Genomic DNA, 18,641 nt, shown 5'->3' with positions numbered 1-18,641 from the left:
TGCTATATTGCTTATGGAATAAGAAAAAAGTCTATATATGTTCATATAGCTGCAAGTTTTTAGAGAACACTTTTGATCTGCGTCGAGTTGAATTTCCAGATGTGGAACCCATAGATATGAAGTACTGACGTGTAGCAGTATATGGAATTTCACAAATTCGACTAATTGGCACTTTTTTGAAAACAGCATTTTACAACATATTACTCTATATCTTGTGCAGTTGTGTGGGTGCAGTCTGTTGAAATCTTTACTTAGTATATACTAAGTTGTTCATCTATATATAAAGATAATTGAAAATGAATCTTGATGAAAAGTGGGATGGAAGAAGGAATGGGAGATGGGATGGTTGCAGGTGGGAGGGAGGTTATGGGGGAAAAAGCCACAACAATGCAAAAGTTGTACTTTGTAAATTTATATTTATTAAATAAAAAATAAATAAATAAACCAAGCTTGGCAAAAAAAAAAAAAAAAAGAAAGAAAGAAAACAGCATTTTAAATGATTAGGATTTAATAGGATATATCAATTCATGTTAAGGGAACATAGGAAGATGGCATATCATTTATTTTGAGCTTGGCATTTTATATTCACTCTTTCACTTAGACCTCACAAGAATTCTAAGAGATTGCTACTACCATTAACCCCATTTTACAATTACAAAAAAAAAAAAAATGTCAAGTTGAGAATCTCATCTAACTCAGGAAATGGCAAAGCCTGAACTTAGGCTCAGGGCTCACCAGGCCCCAAAGCCTATGGTCTTGCCACTATGTAACATTCTCTCCTATAATCAACAAAATTAGAATCTTCAAAATTATAAACACTAGCATATAATAAAAATCCTTGAAATTGACTTAATTAAGTAAAGGAAATGGGATATTTATTTGTTTTTACCTTTTATTTAGTGAATACAAACATCATGCATTTCTTAAGTACAATTTTAGGAATACAGTGATTCTTCTCACAATGCCCGCCCTCTCTCCCCCCACTCCCATCCGTCTTCTTCCTCCCTCTCCTATTCCCAGTCTTATTTTATACTAAAAACTATTTTCAATTAACTTTATACCTATAGTAGGTAAAGAGTTCATCAATTTGTATGATAAAAGAAAAATGTAAAAGAAAAAGAAAAAAGAAACTGTCTCAACAGTTGAGACAAGGGCTATTCAAGGTCAATGTATCTCGAAGTTAATTTCACTAAACGGAAGGAAGACCTTTCGCGCGCGCGCGCGTGCTCTCTAACTCTATCAAAAAAAAAAGAGAAACTTAATTAACTTAACTTTAAAGAAGCACCAAAGAGTGATAAATCTTGTGAGCACTTAGACATAGTTGTAGCTTATGAAACATAAGAGTATCCCTCACTTAATACATTAAGAGAAATTAAGTCTCTGGGAACAAGTTTTATTATTAATTAAAGAAGCACCTAAGAAAACAAGTAATGGAGTTGGACACTTTGGACTAACTAAAATTTATGAGTCATATGTATATCCTCCACTTAATACATTAAAATGGAATAAATCTTTGAGAACAAGTTTTATTGCTAACTCTCCTACTTGCTGAGGGCAGAGGTCCTGCACGGGAAGTTAGTGCATAGTGATTCCTGTTGTTAATTTAACAATTAACACTCATATATGACTTCAGTGATGATTATCCAGAGCTCCTGACATGAGCTGCCTAGACTATGGAAGTGTTTTGAATCCATATACTCCATCAGTATTTAGACAAGGCCATCAGCAAAGTGGAAGTTCTCTCCTAATGGGATATTTATAAATATTAGACAAAAGGAAGTTCATTTTTGGTTCTGCTACCCCAATTCAACTGGAGATAAAAGTGGGATAATAACTTCATGACTATGTCCAGCCCAATGTCAGAACTAGGGGGACTATTCATTTCTACAACCTGAAATACATCAAGTTTTATTGCGTATCTCATATTTAATGGGCACATATATATTTATGTATATGGCAGAAATAGGAAAATAATAACAATTTGCTAGCTATTATTGAGTGCAGTGATATGCCACATAAAGGCTTTCATTTGGGTTAGGCATTGTGGTGCAGCAGGTTAAGTCACCACTTGGGATCCTGCATCCCATATTGCAGTGCTGGTTCAAGTTCCTGCTATTCTTCATGTCTGATCCAGCTTTATACTAGTGTACCTGGGAGACAGCAGATGATGGCTCAAGTACTTGGACCCCTGCCACCCATGTGGAAGACCCAGAGAGAGTTCCTAGCTCCAAGATTTCGCCTGGACCAGCCCTGGTTGTTGCAGGTATTTGGGGAGTGAACCAGTGATTGGATGATCCCCCATTCCCCCACCTCTGTCTCTCTGCATTTTAAACAAAATAAATACATATTTTACAAAAAGACCTTTTAGCCAACAAAGGACCACATACACAATGGTGGTCACAGAGACTTATCACAGAGATGAAAAGAATCCAATCTTAGTATTTTTACGGTACTATTTCTGTGGTGACTTACGTTGCTAAATACACAAATACAATTGTGTTATAATTTCCTACAGTATTCAATCCAGTAATATTCATTGTATGTTTATAGCCTAGGATCAACAGGCTATATTATATAGCCTAGGTAGGTAGTAGGCTATGCCATGTAGGTTTGTGTAAATGCACTCTGATGCTCACATAATGATGAAATCACCCAACAACACATTTGTCAGAACATATCCCAGTCATTAAGTGATGCATGCTTGCTTGTACAACATACCACGCAGATTAAATCAGGTGGTATCTCACTTAAACTTGGTTGGAGTACTACAAAGAGTTAGGATATGTCATTATCTTCCTGGCAACAAATAATATAATAGGCTAAGATATATTTTATGTATTGGACTTACTCCCTACACAAATTCTCGTAAGTTCCACATACCTCTTATACCAGAAAGCTGAGTTTCTTTCACCATTCCTGTTTTCTAAGATCAAAAAAGCTGGGCCTCCATGATAGAATATGCAGATGTAACTGTGATATCAGACAGGAAAACTAGGCCCTTAGTTGACAACATTTTTTAATTAATAAAAATTGTACATATTTATCATATACAGCATGTTCTTTTCAGATATTACTTGGTTTTAAAAGAATCCCTTGAAGCTACAGGAAGCTGCTTAGGCAATCAGATAAATCTGTTAGAAAGAAATACCAGCGGGTTGCACTGTGGTGCAGTAAAGTCACCGCCTGCAGCACAGGCATCCTATGTGGGTGCCAGTTCAAGTCTTGGCTGCTCCAATTCCAATCCAGCTCTCTGCTCGTATGCCTAGGAAACAGCAGAAGATGGCCTAAGTACTTGGGCCCCTGCTATCATGCGTGAGACCTAGAGGAAGCTCCTCCTGACTCCTGGTTTGGGCCTGGCTCAGCCCTGGCTGTTGTGGCCATTTGGGGAGTGAACCAGCAGATGGAAGACTGATATTCTCTCTCTCTGTCTCTCAGTGACTTTGCCTTTCAAATGAATGAATGAATGAATGAATGAATAAAAAAAAAGAAATACCAGGCTGTGATTCAATCATTAGGGCTGGAGAGAGACCTATGTTGGAGGTATTAGTCATCTCACACTAGCCCACCCATTCAAATCCATTTATAAACAACCAACGCAGGCAGAGGAGTAGAAAATATGCAAAGCTGCCAGCAATTCTTTCCCACTGTGATCTCATCCATAAATCCCTGATTCAATTATCACTTCTCTACTGCTGACTCACAAACCAGTATCTCCAATATGTACCCCCTCTGTTAAGCTCCAGACTCAAATCTATTTCTAGTGAGTTGAAAGTACATATTATGAGTCATCAGCTTATTGGACACCTCTCTTAACTTAATGTCCCAGATATACTTTAATCTCTACATGTCCAGAAGACAAATTTATTATCTGTCCCATCACCCTCAACTGGGCCTTCCTCTTAGTTTCACCATGTCAATAAACATCAATACCAGAATAGGCGCTTGGCCTAGCAGTTAAAATGCTGGTTAAGACACCTGTATCCCAGGGTCAGCTCTGTGGCATAGCAAGTTAAGCAGCCGCCTGCAGTGCTGGCATCCCATGTGGGCACTGGTTAGAGTCCCGGTTGCTCCACTTCCCACCCAAATCCCTGCTAATGTGCCTGGGAAAGCTGCAAACGATGCACCCACGAGAGAGATGCAGATGAAGTTCCAAGCTTCAGCCACTGGGGGAGTGAACAAGCAGGTGGAAGACCTCTCTTTCTGCCTGTCTCTCCATCTCTGTAATGCTACCTTTCAAATTAAAAAAAAAAAAAAAGATAGACACCTGCATCCCACATCAGAGTACTTGGGTTTTGTACCCAGCTCCAGCTCCTGACTCCAGGTTCCTGTTAATGCTGACCCTGGGAGGCAATGGAGTGGCCCAAGTTAATTGGGTTCTTGTTGCCCACATGGAAGACCTGGTTTGAGTTCCTAGCTACCTGACTTGAGTTCCTGGCATCAGTCCTTGCCCAGACCCAGCTGGGCAAGGGAGTCAACCAGCAGATAGTGGCAGTGACACCCCTCCCCCAGGTTCTCTGAAATAAAAAGGAAAGACAACAGCATCTTTACAGATACCTATGCTAAAAAAACAGTCTTAAACTACCTCATCAATACTTTCACTTGATTTCTCAAACCTCTTCTATGCTTGTCATCCTGATGATTGCTGCCTTATTTCTGGTCTTCACTATCTCTTATTCTACATTGGTTTCATACAGGTTTTCCTGTCTCTAGTTTCTTCCCCTTTCCATCCAACCTTGGCATTACTGACCCTGTTTCAGGTCTTGGCAAACCACATTATACCACTCTTAGGTCTAAAGATGTTTAAAAGTTCACTAATGCTCTTTCTAGAGTCAGATCCAAAGGCCTTACTTAGTAGAACTAAAAGACCTTCCAAATCTTAGTGTCAACCTAACTCTCCAGTTTTATCTGTAGCCATTACCCTTCTCTGCCACCATCAGCTGTAACTGCATACTCAACATTGTGTGAGTGAGTCAAATGCCTGCATGTCTCTGCTTTTATTATTCTAATTGCCTCTTCCTCAACTGCTATTCTATCACAAATCTAATAAGGAACTAGACAAACCAATCAGAACTACTCAAATCCACGATTATGTCTGCGAAGCCTTCAACTCTCTAACATGTTACCTAAAGAACTGATCTCAGTATCTCCATAGCTTTGCACATGTAGTATGAATGATTCTTCCAACTAGGTAAAAAATAAATTAAGGGCAAGTGAAGTAGGCAGGCATACAGGCTAAAATTGATTTGATTTGTGAGCTGGAAGACCACGCCTTCGCCACACCCCTGTGTGACTTCACGCCCTACCTGATACCTTCCCCAAGACCCTGTGTGACCTCACATCCTACCTGATACCCCCACCACGCCCCAATTGTGACATCAGGCTCTACCTGACCATACCTGAGTGCCCACCTGGCCACAAGCCACTCCCCTGTGGAAAATATATAAAAAGGGAGGGAGTGTTGAAAAAGGCTCTCGGCCTCTGCGTTGCTGCCGGTGATAAGCAGTGGATAGCAGCTCGAGGTGCTTGCTGCACGTGGCTCTGGCCTGCTCCCTGAGCGGTATGGACCCTACCCTAGTTCCCAGACTTTCCCTTCTCTCCTACCTGAACTAAAGCCTTCACTTTCCTAAACACCTTTCGCACTAAATAAAAGCCTAAAACGTACCATGCTGCCTCGTTTATCTGTGCCGGTATTTAGAATTCTCTAAATATTAGCAAGAACCATCTTGGACTTACTAATATTGGGGATTTATTACTAAGCATATGGTGAAATCGTATGGCACCCCAAATTCTGATAGCACATGTGGCATCCCAGATAGCAATTCTGGGGAACATTAAGGGGTCACATTTTTTTGTGTAAATTTTAGGGGATCATGTTAAGGGCAAATTAAAGGCAAGGACAATAATTTGGTCATCTTTGAACTTTCAATGCATGGTAATACACTAAGGGAATTATTACCACTAAAGCATTGCTGTTAATCAAGGCTTTGGGACCAGATAGACCTGAGTTCTAATTTAATTGTGCCTCTTACTAGCAGCATGACCTCGTCAATAATGTTACAGAGATTACTGTTTCACACTTCAGAGTGATTATAAAATAAAAATCAAATCACTTAAAGCAGTGCCTAGCATACATTAAGTTACCACCACCACCATCTTCTTGCAAAGTATGGATATAGCAGGACTATCCACAAGAGTCTCTAGTCCCCTTAACACAGTCTAATGCCAGCCAGGTATTGCTAGTGTCAGTGACAATCCTGGGAGGGAAGAAAAAGAGTTAAGAAGGTAGACACAGCTGAGAGGACAGGACTGGCAGATCAAGAGACTGGGGACTGCTGGTTCCTTCTCCCTATTTTTCTGTCTCTACCTCAGAGTATTCACAGCTCCTTAAATTTAACCCTTCCTTCGTCATAATATCAAACAAAACTCTTCTTTTCAGTAATGAAATTAAAGGGAAATTAAAGTGATAGGAAAAAAAACTTAAAGATTTATTGTGCTAGATCACTCTACTTCAAGCTGTGAACCTGATTAATAATTCTTCAGATCACCAAAGAGATGGTAGGGGCAGTTGCCATTTCAAATTAAATATAAACCAATGAAACAATAATAACAATGATTAAAATTAGGAGGAGGAAAATATAAGAGAAAAACATTTCTCTTCAAAAAGAGGATAGCAAAGAAGTTGCTTGAAGGGAGAAGGCCGGAGAAGTAGAAGCAGTAAAAAAAAAAAAAAAAAAAAAAAAAGTCTGTGCATTCAATTATCTTTGCTTGTAGTTTTGTAGTTCATGTGAAAGCTATCCAAATTCAACCCCATTGAATAAAACAAGTCAAAGTTAGTAACATCCAGGGAGATGTTGATGCTTCAAGATTTCTGCAAATAGCTGTCTCAATCAATCTAGCCTTTGTTTGTGATCTATGGGGAAAAAAGTCCTCTTTACAGAAGAACTGTTATTTGCAAATGAAGTTCCTGTCATACAGATTTCAATGACCCAAAGAAAAAATGACATTTGTTTCAAGACCATACAAATTCATAAACTGTTTCCAAATATATTTCCTATTCTGCTGTCCAAAATAGAGGTTGAATATATTCCCTACACCAAAGAATAAGTTTTGTTGAAATCATTACAGATCTAGCCAACTACACCTCAATTTTATGTGTAACCTACTGGACATTTACAGGGAATCTTCAAGGTAGACTGTGCACGAGATCCATTTTACAGTCAAAATCACACAAATATTATAACATGTCACAGTCATAACTTGCAACTCTTGCTTTATAAAAAAACAAAAGGGGGGGATGTTGGTAAAACATTATCTTATATATTATCTTATATATTATCTTATATATATTTTACATATATATATATATCTTATATATTATCTTATCTATGGTGCGATCTACACCCCGGACACCACCCTAGGCTTTAGCCCCTGCTGCCATTGCTGGAAGCCAGGTGGCTCCATGGCCCAATCACCAGTCATAGCTCCACCCCCACCCTAATGGGATTCACTGCTTCTACTTCCCTGCCTGCCCCACAGGCAAAGTTTTAAGAGGATCTGTTCCTGAACAGGCTTTGTCTCTTGATCTCTCTCTTATACTCTCCTTCTCCCTCTTTTCCTTCTTCGTCCCTTCGCTCAGATCTGTTGGTTTCCCCCAATAAACACTCTCCCTCATAACTTGTTGGTTTCCCCCAATAAACACTCTCCCTTAAAAAAAAAAAAAAGGGCCCAAGCTTTGCAATAATATCAACTGAGGCTCAAGATCTGGTTCTTAGCCCCAATAGACTAGTGATATTGGACAAATTGTTTCACTTCTTAGAATTTGTTTCCTCTTCTGCAAAAGGAGGTGCTATGTTTTGAGTACAGTTTTTTTCCTCCAAAGATTCATATGTTGGAGCTTTGGTCCTCAGAGGCAGTGTGGAAATATGATGTGGAACCTTTAAGAGCTAGGCCTAGTGAGAGGCCTTTAGGTCATTAGGGGAGCTGCTCTCTGAAGAGGAGGTAGCTCTCTCAGGACTGCTGCACTCTCACAAGAGGGAGACTCAGCTTTTAAAAATTAAAAAAACAAAAACAAAAACAAAAAAAAAACCCTGAATGATAGGGTTTTGAAAGTTTTTACCATAAAGAAATACTAAGGATTTGAGAAGACAGATGTATCTACTTTCATTGGACATTACATAAATTACATGTGTATTGAAACATCACAAGATACCCCATAAATATATACAATTTTTATGAATTTTGAAATCTGATGTAGATAACTAAACAAATCATGATGTCTGTGGAAAAAAAAAAAAGCAAGCCCAACCCCTGAATCAGTGTCTGGCTTCCTGTTTTAAGATGTGATTGCTTCCTCTCAAAAGCATCATCTACCACAAGGTCCTCATCACAGCCACACTGATAACAACACCATGCCACTGAAACTCCAGAACTATGAGCTAAATAAGTCTTTCTTCAAAGGTAGCCTGCCTCAGGTATTTCATTATAGTAGCAAAGAAAGGAACTATAACAGGAGTGATTATGCTTCTATTAGAGAAATGTGGCAAAAATAACATTTGTATGGTATCTGCCATAGCATCATAGGAAATATTCAGTAAGCAGCAGCTATTTTTACATTACATTGTCTCTGATAGTTTACATCTTGAATACTAGATTAGGTTAGACAAATGTAAATCACTTTCACTTATAAATTAGTTCCATGGACATCATGAAATTTGTCTTCAACATTGAGAAATAAGGCAAGGAGAAAACTAGAGTTACACTTTATTCTTTGAGACTTAACCATTTTTCTCACTCTTACAGAAGAGTATTAAGTTTCTTTATCTAAATAAGATAATTTTCTTTATGTCCCTGTTCCACTATAGTAGTACTGAATCTAAAACCTTTAAAATATTTTTGTTTGAGCTACCTTATTCATGTATAGAAGGGAACTTCAAAAAGTTCATGGAAAATGGAATTAAAAGTTTAATTTGGTACAATTTTGAAATATATCCAAATTGTCTTTAAAAGGTCATCAAAACATATATTGTGGAAAAGCTATAGATTTCAAAATGTTTTATACCAAAATGAACTTATTGTTAATTCCATTTTCCACAAACATTTTGAAGTACTTCTTATGTGTATTTTAGTAGATGAGAATCAGGAATTTTTGCCCTCAATTTTCATAAACCAAAAGCAAATAAAAAGAAACTTCACAGTTAAGAGTATTTATTGGCCGGCACCGCAGCTCAATAGGCTAATCCTCCGCCTGCGGCACCGGCACCCCGGGTTCTAGTCCCAGTTGGGGCGCCGGATTCTGTTCTGGTTGCTCCTCTTCCAGTCCAGCTCTCTGCTGTGGCCCGGGAGTGCAGTGGAGGGAGGATGGCTCAAGTCCTTGGGCCCTGCACATGCATGGGAGACCAGGAGAAGCACCTGGCTCCTGGCTTCGGATCAGCACGGTGCGCCGGCTGCAGCGCACCGGCCACAGCGGCCACTGGGGGATGAACCAACGGAAAAGGAAGACCTTTCTCTCTGTCTCTCACTGTCCACTCTGCCTGTCAAAAAAAAAAAAAAAAGTATTTATTGAATCACTACTGGTTTCTTTATTTTTTAAAGCTAATAATCACTGAATATCTACACAGAGTTTTTGTCCTTTCATCACAGAAGCATGGCATCAGACCTACATTTTTCACTTAACTCTACATATGCACACATATGCACAGTTAATTTCCATGGCAGAAAAATTCCCTAAAACTGATTTGACAGAAAACTTCAGGTGCAATTTGAGGTGATTCAATTATTAAGTGTAGTATATATTAAGCCAAAAAAAATTTGCCTTTACTAAGAAATAAAATAACTCTTTCTATAAAAGGATTGAGGGGAAAATTATGCTAGCTCTCAAAGATCTTCAGCCTCATATCACATGAAAAGTCAATAGAGAATTCTTATAGCCACTCCTACTCATCCACCCCCTTCACACCAAATCTAAATGACACCCCTATTATTCTTTTGTATTACTCCCCTTTTTACCTTTATAGTACAATCTGTTATATAAAATGTAAGGATGTTTAATATAAAATTTAAGGATGTTTAATATCTATATCCCTTCTTAGGGTCCAGGGTGCATCATAAGGAAAGGGAGTCATAGTCTGTTTTATTATTAACCTCGATACCCAGTGACTAACAAAGCATATAATCTCATTTGATTTTACACTAGTTCCTAACTACAATGTGTCTATTTTTTTGAGAACTGACAATTCTTGACAAATTTTAGGGTTTCCCAAGTCAGTGCCTCAACGCAATAATGAACACTGACACATAGGAACCGCGATGTCAACACAATGTCAAATCAATGGTGGAGAAATACTGAGCACAAAGCCCCCCCCCACCACCACCACTACTACTTACCCTACCTTACAGAACCCTGGAGGAAGAAATTGTAACTCTCTTAAACATGGGAATACTAAAAGAAAATCTGATAATATTCAATGGCACAGCAGGGATTCAAGCCACACTTTAAAATGACTATTTGCAGCGGGTCATAGAAGAAATCAAAAGAGAAATCAAAAAATTTCTGGAAACAAATGAAGACAATACAACTTATCAAAACTTATGGAGGGGCCGGCACTGTGGCGTAGCAGGTAAAGCCACTGCCTGCAGTGTCAATACCCCATATGGGTGCTGGTTCAAGTCCTGGAAGCTTCCAATCAAGCTTCTATATTGCAAAAGAAACAGTCAGCAAAGTGAAGAGGCAACCAACAGAATGGGAAAAATTATTTGCAAACTATACAACTGATAAAGTATTAATAACCAGGATATATAGAGATCAAGAAACTCCACAACAACAAAACAAACTACCCACTTAAGAGATGAGCCAAGGACTTAAACATTTTTCAAAAGAAGAAATCCAAAGAGCCAACAGACACATTAAAAAATGTTCAGTATCACTAGCTATTAGGTAAATGCAAATCAAAACCACAATGAGGTTTCACCTCACCCCCATTAGAATGGCTTTCATATAGAAATCAACAAACAAATGCTGGTGATGATGTAGGGGAAAGTGTACCCTAATCCATAGCTGTTGGGAATGTAAACTGGTAAAGCCACTGTGGAAGATAGTACGGAGATACCAGAAGAAATCTGAATAAAGACCTACCATACGACCCAGCCATCCCATTCCTGGGAATTTACCCAAGGGAAATGAAATCAGCATAAGAAAGAGTTATTTGTACCCCCATAGTTATTGCAGCTCAATTCACAAAAGATAAGACATGGAATCAACCCAAATGCCTGTCAAATGAAGACTGGATAAAGAAAGTATTGGATATGTACACCATTGAATACTACACAGCAGTAAAAAAAAAAAAAATGAAATCCTGTTGTTTGCAAAAAAATGGATAAAACTGGGAAGCAGCATACTTAGTAAAATAAGCCAGTCCCAAAAGACAAATATCATATGTTCTCCCTGATTTATAGTAAATAATAGAGCACCTAAAAGGTAATCTATAGAATTAAAATTGACACTTTGAGATTCGATGACTTTGAACAGCCCTCGTCTCCACTGTTGAGGAAGTTTTTTTTCATACTATTTGTTGAACTCTTTACTTATAGAGTTAATCATATGTGCATAAAGTAAATTGAAAATAGATCTTAGAAAAAAATATGAATGAGAATAGGAGAGGGAGGAGGAAGAAGGATGGGAGTGCAGGTGGGAGGGTGAGTATTGTGGGAAGAATCATTATGTTCCTAAAGTTATATTTACGAAATGCATGAAGTTTGTATACCTTAAATAAAAGGTTTGGGGGAAAAATAAAATTAAAAATGACTTCACCATAACTTTACAACGTTCAAGAAATAAACTGGGATGAATTTTCCTTATACCTTCCCATCTGATCTCATTTAGTCTTTTAGTTTTGGTCAACTATATATTTGTAAAAAACAAAAAGTTTTTTGAATTTTCCTTCACTAGTAGTGCTATGGCATACATACTATTAAACAATATTTTTAAATAATGAGCAAATATATAGAAGAGATGGTGAATCAGTATATTTCCACTACATCAATTCATTTTACCCTTTAAGACATACATTCATTTCTCTGTCATGAAACTATATCCCTTAAGGGCTCCAGACAGAATATACCAAACTATCATTAGTCTTACAGAAGTGCTATGTAAGAAGGATTATGTATATTTTTGTGTATGTTAATATATAGACATAGACTTTGCTTAAAGTTTTATGAAATATGCATAGACAATTTTTATGGTTGGATAAAATGATTTTTTTCCAAAGAAGCAAAGAATTACTCCAGAGACAAAGATCCACGGTCATTTCTCTATCATAACTCCTAACAAGAAAAAAATTTCGTTTGTCAGACCAAAACAAAATCTAGTCCAGGAACAGACGCGTAATATACAGGGACATAATCAGGTCTTAACCTCACAAGGTAATATCTTTTGATGAATATGCCCCTTTTGTAAAATTATTAAAGTGTTTCAATGTTTTAATTTTTAGGAATAACATGGTTAATTACATAAGATTTAACATCAACAACTGTATTCTTATAAATATTTGGATCCACATTATAAATCCACTGAACTTATAAAGATTTAAAGACCACAAATATTTATTACTGTCCTTTTAATAAAGACAGAAAAACTGAATTTAAATGAATATAATGAAGTAACATCATGTTTTAAATGAATTTAGTTCATTTTCTCTCTTTATCTAAAGTAGTATGTAGTGGAAAGTGAAGAGGGATAGGAAAGAAAATCACACCAAACAATGACAGGAAAAAAAAATCAACCAACATCATGCAGATGAACAACGTATTAGCAAAAGTAGATTTTGTTCACATATAAACTTCTGGTATTGTTGCACCTCTCTATCAAATTCAAGTTTAAAGTAAATGCCAATATCTACATTTTGAAATGCAAATTGTTCTTCTAAATCACATCTATTCTTGAAATTTCACTTGTCAACAGCTCACTATTATCTACAGTAAATGAAGCTCTCTGAAAAGATCCACAGATTTTTACAATTTTTGAGACAGATAGCTGGCACACAAAAATGGAGCTCCTTCAATTACAATTTGGCATAAGTTAACTTTAGTTTAAAATCTGTCCATAGAGTTTATGGCAACACAACAAGTAAGTGACTATTTTGAATAAGATTAGCTGCTGTTGATAGTGACTCATGGACAATGTTTATGAATCAACAGAGGTTGTACTTGGTATTTTTATAATGGGCTGCTTCAGAACCATCCACCATCATCACTTGAAAGGAACAGAAATGCAAACAATGGCAGAAGATTAAAGGTAGAGTTAATCTTCACAAGGTCATAAATGAAAAACATGCACATAAAATGCCCAAAATGCATTTTTGTTTGCTGTTATTTTTATAATTTTTGCTCATTTAGTTTTCAACACTGTAATGTAGGAAAATATTTAAACAGAAAAAAAATAAAATCTTTAAACAAATTAAGAATAACTGCTTAACAGTTTATCAGGATGAAATTATATTTCATGTTCTTGTTTACTATCCAGACTACCTAGATAAATCTTCCTGCAAGAAAAAGAAAAGTGAATTTATCTAATTACTTACCATAATAGCATTCTGTTTTGAGACACAGGAGTTATACAAGCTCAGCAGCAAAACTGACTGTGACAGTGGTTTAAATTAAAGAAAAAGATTCCAACACCATTTTAGAAATATACAAATATGCTAAAAATCTGGGACAAGGCCTCTTTTTCAAAATATTAGATCTTAATAAAGAAAACTATATGTACATGGGTTTTCATATTTTCTTTCTAACAGGAAACTAAAAACAGTTTAATATGCAAGAGTAGAGAACTGGTTAAATAAATGGTAGTGTGTTCATTTGCACAAAAAACTATGCAACCCATTTTCATTAACTGAAAAATCCTATTTTTGAGATGCAAAAATGTTGTTACAAATACATTTTTTGTAAAATCAAGACTTGTAGGAACCACTACCCATCTACCTAAATTGTCCTTTCTTCCAGAGCTGAGTAAGACATGTGGCCTTCAGCTTAGAGATGGAGTTTATGTCTCCATACAACCATAACTGACAAATAATGAAACTTCAGTCCAGAGGATACAAGCAGAGACAGCATACGCCTGGCCCAGGACCTACAAAGACAAACATCTGCACACTACCTACTTCCTGGAAAATGGAACCTGAGCAACCTGTGGGGCAGTTTACACTGTGCAAAGAAAATTCCAAATAAAATAATAATAAATAAAATAACAAAATTAGAGGATGGTAAGGAAATGGGAGGAAAGTAACCCAAGTCCTCATGGAGCTATGACCTCATCAGCCCTGAACTCTCCACATCCGATTTAATGACACAAAATTTTGATTAACTGTTCTTCAGGACACTGTGTTGGGTCTTTTTATCACAGTCCCTCATTCTTTCATTCTAACTAGTATGGCATACCATAGAACACTGCTATCACTAACGTTTCATGGCATGTATGAGCATTTAAAAAAAGTGACAGCACAGCCGGCGCCGCAGCTCAATAGGCTAATCCTCCGCCTTGCGGTGCCGGCACACCAGGTTCTAGTCCCGGTCGGGGCAGCGGATTCTGTCCCGGTTGCCCCTCTTCCAGTCCAGCTCTCTGCTGTGGCCCGGGAGTACAGTAGATGATGGCCCAAGAGCTCGGGCCCTACACATGCATGGGAGACCAGGAGAAGCACCTGGCTCCCGGCTTCAGATCAGCACGGTGCACCGGCTGCAGCGGTGAGCCAACGGTAAAGGAAGACCTTTCTCTGTCTCTCTCTCTCACTGTCCACTCTACCTGCCAAAAAAAAAAAAAAAATTACAGCAGTCTTCTGATTTTTGTCTTCATGATTTAGTGAATATATTATTTTGTAAAATAAAACTTAAAAAGAAAAATGTTAATAAATTTTAAAATACAAATCATTTAATTCTTCCCTGCTCCTCCCCTTACTATCTACCCTAATAGAGAAGACACTATTATATATTATACTGTTAAAACGGGTCTAAAAATATTCTCTAGAGCCAAGATCAGCAAACTTTCCTACAAAATGTCCCACAGTAAATATTTTACTTTTGGCAGGCCATACAGTCTCTGTTGTAACTACTCAATACTGTCATTTTATAGCAAAATTAGACATGGATATATAAAAATGAATGGGAATTTTTTAAATAAAACTTTATTCACAAAACAGGCAGTTGGCTCATGCACCATAGTTTAACATCTTCTCCGCAATATATCCTCACTGTTCCATATTATACAGTTTAGACAGTCTTTTTAAAAAAATATATATATATTTATTTGAAAGGCAGAGTTACAGAGAGGCAGAGGCAGAGAAAAGAGATGTCTTCTATCTGCCAGTTCATTCCCTGAATGGCCGAAACAGTGGGAGCTGGGCTGATCCGAAGCCAGGAGCTTCTCCTGGGTCTCCAACATCGGTGCAGGGCCCCAAGGACTTGGGCCACCTTCCACTACTTTCCCAGGCCATACCAGAGAGCTGGATTGGAAATGGAGCAGCTGGGGGTCTCAAATCGGCACCTATATGGGATGCCGGCACTGCAGGTTAACCCGCTATGCCACAGTGCAGGCCACAAGACAGTCTTAAAATAAAGAAAAGTAATAGCAAATATTACTCATTCTTCATGACTGGAATTAAAAAAAAAAAAAAAAGGTGAAAATAAGCCAAACATGTTCTGCAGAATTTTTTTAGCCTCTTCTTCCAAGAGGTCTGGCAGGGCGATGGACCCGCTGTCCGCAGCACCAGCTATGAGGCAGCTGAAGCAGAGGCTGACAAGGAGGCGGATCCCCTGGCAGGCGCCTTGTGGATGCCCCAGGTTATCAAGCAGAGGGACCCAGATCCCACTCAAATGCAAATGCCTCAGGGGAACCTGCTGCTGCTGCCCTACACCCTGCAGGACCTGCTGGCCAAGGACGCATGCAGCTGGAGCTCATCCTTGAGAAGAAGGGCCTCTTCCTGAAGGATGTGGAATAGTCAGTGCATCCAGTCACCCATGTACAAAACGCACAGTGACTTTGTGGTCTTCCAGAAAATACTGCTGCACGAGTACCCCTAATACATGCTACCAACCCTGCCACCCAAGAGGATGCAAGGAGCCGACAGGGAGTTAGTTCATCAAGGGCCGCAGGAGGGCCCTGAACGCTTCCTCAACCTGGTGGCCCAGCACCCACCACTCTGCGAGGACAGCTTACTCAAGCTCTTCCTCTCCTTCAGCGGCCCTGAAGTGCAGAACAAGCTCAAGGGGTTGGCCCAGTGCCTTGGAGATGAGTTTGTGAACTTCAGCAGGCAGCCAGGGCCAAGGACTTCCTACTGGCTGACATCCACACTCAGTTTGCCATCAGACGGGAGCTCATCCAGAACACCTACAACAGCTTCCAGAAGCTCTGCGACAGCGCCGAGCAGATGGCAGCCCGTGCTGTGTACAGACCTCCTTATCTTCGGGAAGGCGTTGAGTGTCTTAGGGTCTGACATCACCCCACTGGTGGTGTCCAGGAGGCCTCCTGGGCCACCCTGCACAGCACAACATGGGGCTCCTTGAAGCAGGCGCTGAAGGGCCTGTCTGTAGAGTTCGTACTGTTCACCAACAAGGCTGCATGGTGGAGCAAACAGGAAGAGAACAATGTGGTAGAGAAATTAAAACATTTCCTGGATTTGCAGCAGTCCTATAAAGACCTGTGTAAGCGGCACAAGAAGGGTATGCTGCACAAGCACCAGAGGGCCTTGCACAAGTACAGCCTGATGAAGGAGCAGATGATGAGCGCCACAGTGCAGAACCGTGAGCCCGAGGCTGTGGAGCAGATGGAATCCCACACCATGGAACAAGAGCACCTGATACAAACCATGCAGCTGTGAAACTTCTTCTCCCTGTACTGCCTGCACCTGGCCCTCACCTCCCACCTTCCCGGGGCCATTATGAACTCCCAGATCCAAGGGCACAAGGAGGTTTACCCTGCACATGGTCGTACAGAAGATGTGTACGTCCATCCGCTTGGGGTCACCCATGAACTCAAACACAATGTGGCCCACCTTGTGCAGCGTGTCCACACTCTGACCACTCTCCTCTTCCAGATCCCTGTGAACTGAGGGGTGGGCAGAAGGCAGAGAGAAGAGACACAGGTCAGGCAAGGCACGGGTAAGCAGGAAGAGCAGGGGCTGTGAGGTGAGACGTCACATGGACGGCCTTGGCAGAGCTGATGCAGCCAGCTTGAACCCCGGAATTCTTGATGAGGGTCGGGTTCTGAGGAGGAGCACAGGTCCAGTCCCTTGTACTCTGCCAGGTGACCTCTCCCAGGCCTGCTGAGCCAGCCACAAGTCAGGTAGCAGGGACGGGAGCGCCTGCTGCAGAGCCTGGGCCCTGTGCTCGGATCCTGGGTACCCGGGGGAAATGTCCATCCAGCTGCACGCCTTGCTGAGAACACAAGCTCATGCCTCAGACTCCCGTGGTCTCTGCTGAGGGAGCAGCTCTCGTTATTACTCTGGGTCTGCCTCAGAGCCCATTCCAGTGTTGGCTGTTTGGAGAGGACAGATGTGTTGGGCCTCTTCTGACTCATTCTGCGGGCAGTTTCCCTACCGGCTGACCCTGAAGGAAGTTGTGGGGCTCATCTAGCCACAGGAGCATACAGTGCTGCTGCAGCATCAGACAAGCAAGCAGCGCCAGCCTGCCCCAAAGGCGTCGATGCTGTCCCTTTGTAGAGAGGGTCTAAGAAGCTGCACAGCCGGGAGATGACCAGCACTCGCCACCCCAGGAGAACCTCTGGTACCAGTTTAGTAATTCTCCTCTGGGTCTGTCTTCTTTGCATCCCTTAAGAGAAACACAAGCCTGTCAGGTCTCACACCTTGTACTTTCCACTCAACAGGAGAGAACTTTGTGACTTCTATGCCTCAAGGAATCCAAGCAGCTTCTTAACTACTGTGTGCTATGCAGGATGAAAACATGTCACCCCAGGGCTGGCACAGTGGTGTAGCAGAATAAATCACCACTTTATCCATATGCACACCAGTTTGAGTCCTGGCTCCTCCACTTCCTACCCAACTCCCTGCTAATGACCAAGAAAAAGCAGCAGAAGATGGTCTAGCTGGCTGGGCCTTGGCCATCCACATGGGAGACCCAGATGAAGCGCCTCGCTTTGTCCTGACCATTGTGGACATTTGGGGAGTGAAACAGAGGATGGAAGATATCCCCCCTTCCTCCCTCCCTCCCTTCCCTCTGTCTCTCTGCCTCTCCTCTCTCCAACCCTGGCTTTCAAATAAATAAATCTTTTTAAAAAACACTGTCACCCTCTGGTTACTGTCAGGAGTCCATGGTGAGCATCTCACTGAATACTGCATGCTCTACCAGTCTGGCCCCCTGGGCAGGCAGCTGTACTCACCCTTCACTTCACATTCAGCCCCTCAGCAAACACTTCCTGGAAAGATAGACTGGCTGAATGGATTAAAAAACAAGACCTATCTATTTGCTGCCTACAAGAAATGCTTCTCACCAACAAAGATGCATGCAGACTAAAACTGAAAGATTGGAAAAATATTTTCTATGCCAACATAAACCAAAAAAGAGCTGGCGTAGCCATCTTAATATCAGACAAAATAGACTTTAACAGAAAAACTGTTAAAAGAGACAAAGAAGGGCAC

At 40.1% G+C, this 18,641-nt stretch overlaps 1 protein-coding gene and 1 pseudogene across 1 annotated transcript in view; one reads left to right on the top strand and one right to left on the bottom strand.

Annotated features, from left to right (window-relative positions):
- The window catches only part of CHM (CHM Rab escort protein), a 208,804-nt gene that overhangs the window by 139,064 nt on the left and 51,099 nt on the right, over nt 1-18,641 (bottom strand). The window lies entirely within an intron of this gene.
- Nucleotides 15,683-17,096, top strand: LOC100351789 (sorting nexin-8 pseudogene; annotated as a pseudogene).

The sequence above is a fragment of the Oryctolagus cuniculus genome, chromosome X (assembly GCF_964237555.1).
Source record: "Oryctolagus cuniculus chromosome X, mOryCun1.1, whole genome shotgun sequence".
NCBI classification, from domain to species: Eukaryota; Metazoa; Chordata; class Mammalia; order Lagomorpha; family Leporidae; genus Oryctolagus; species Oryctolagus cuniculus.
This window is presented reverse-complemented; position numbering and strand designations above follow the sequence as displayed.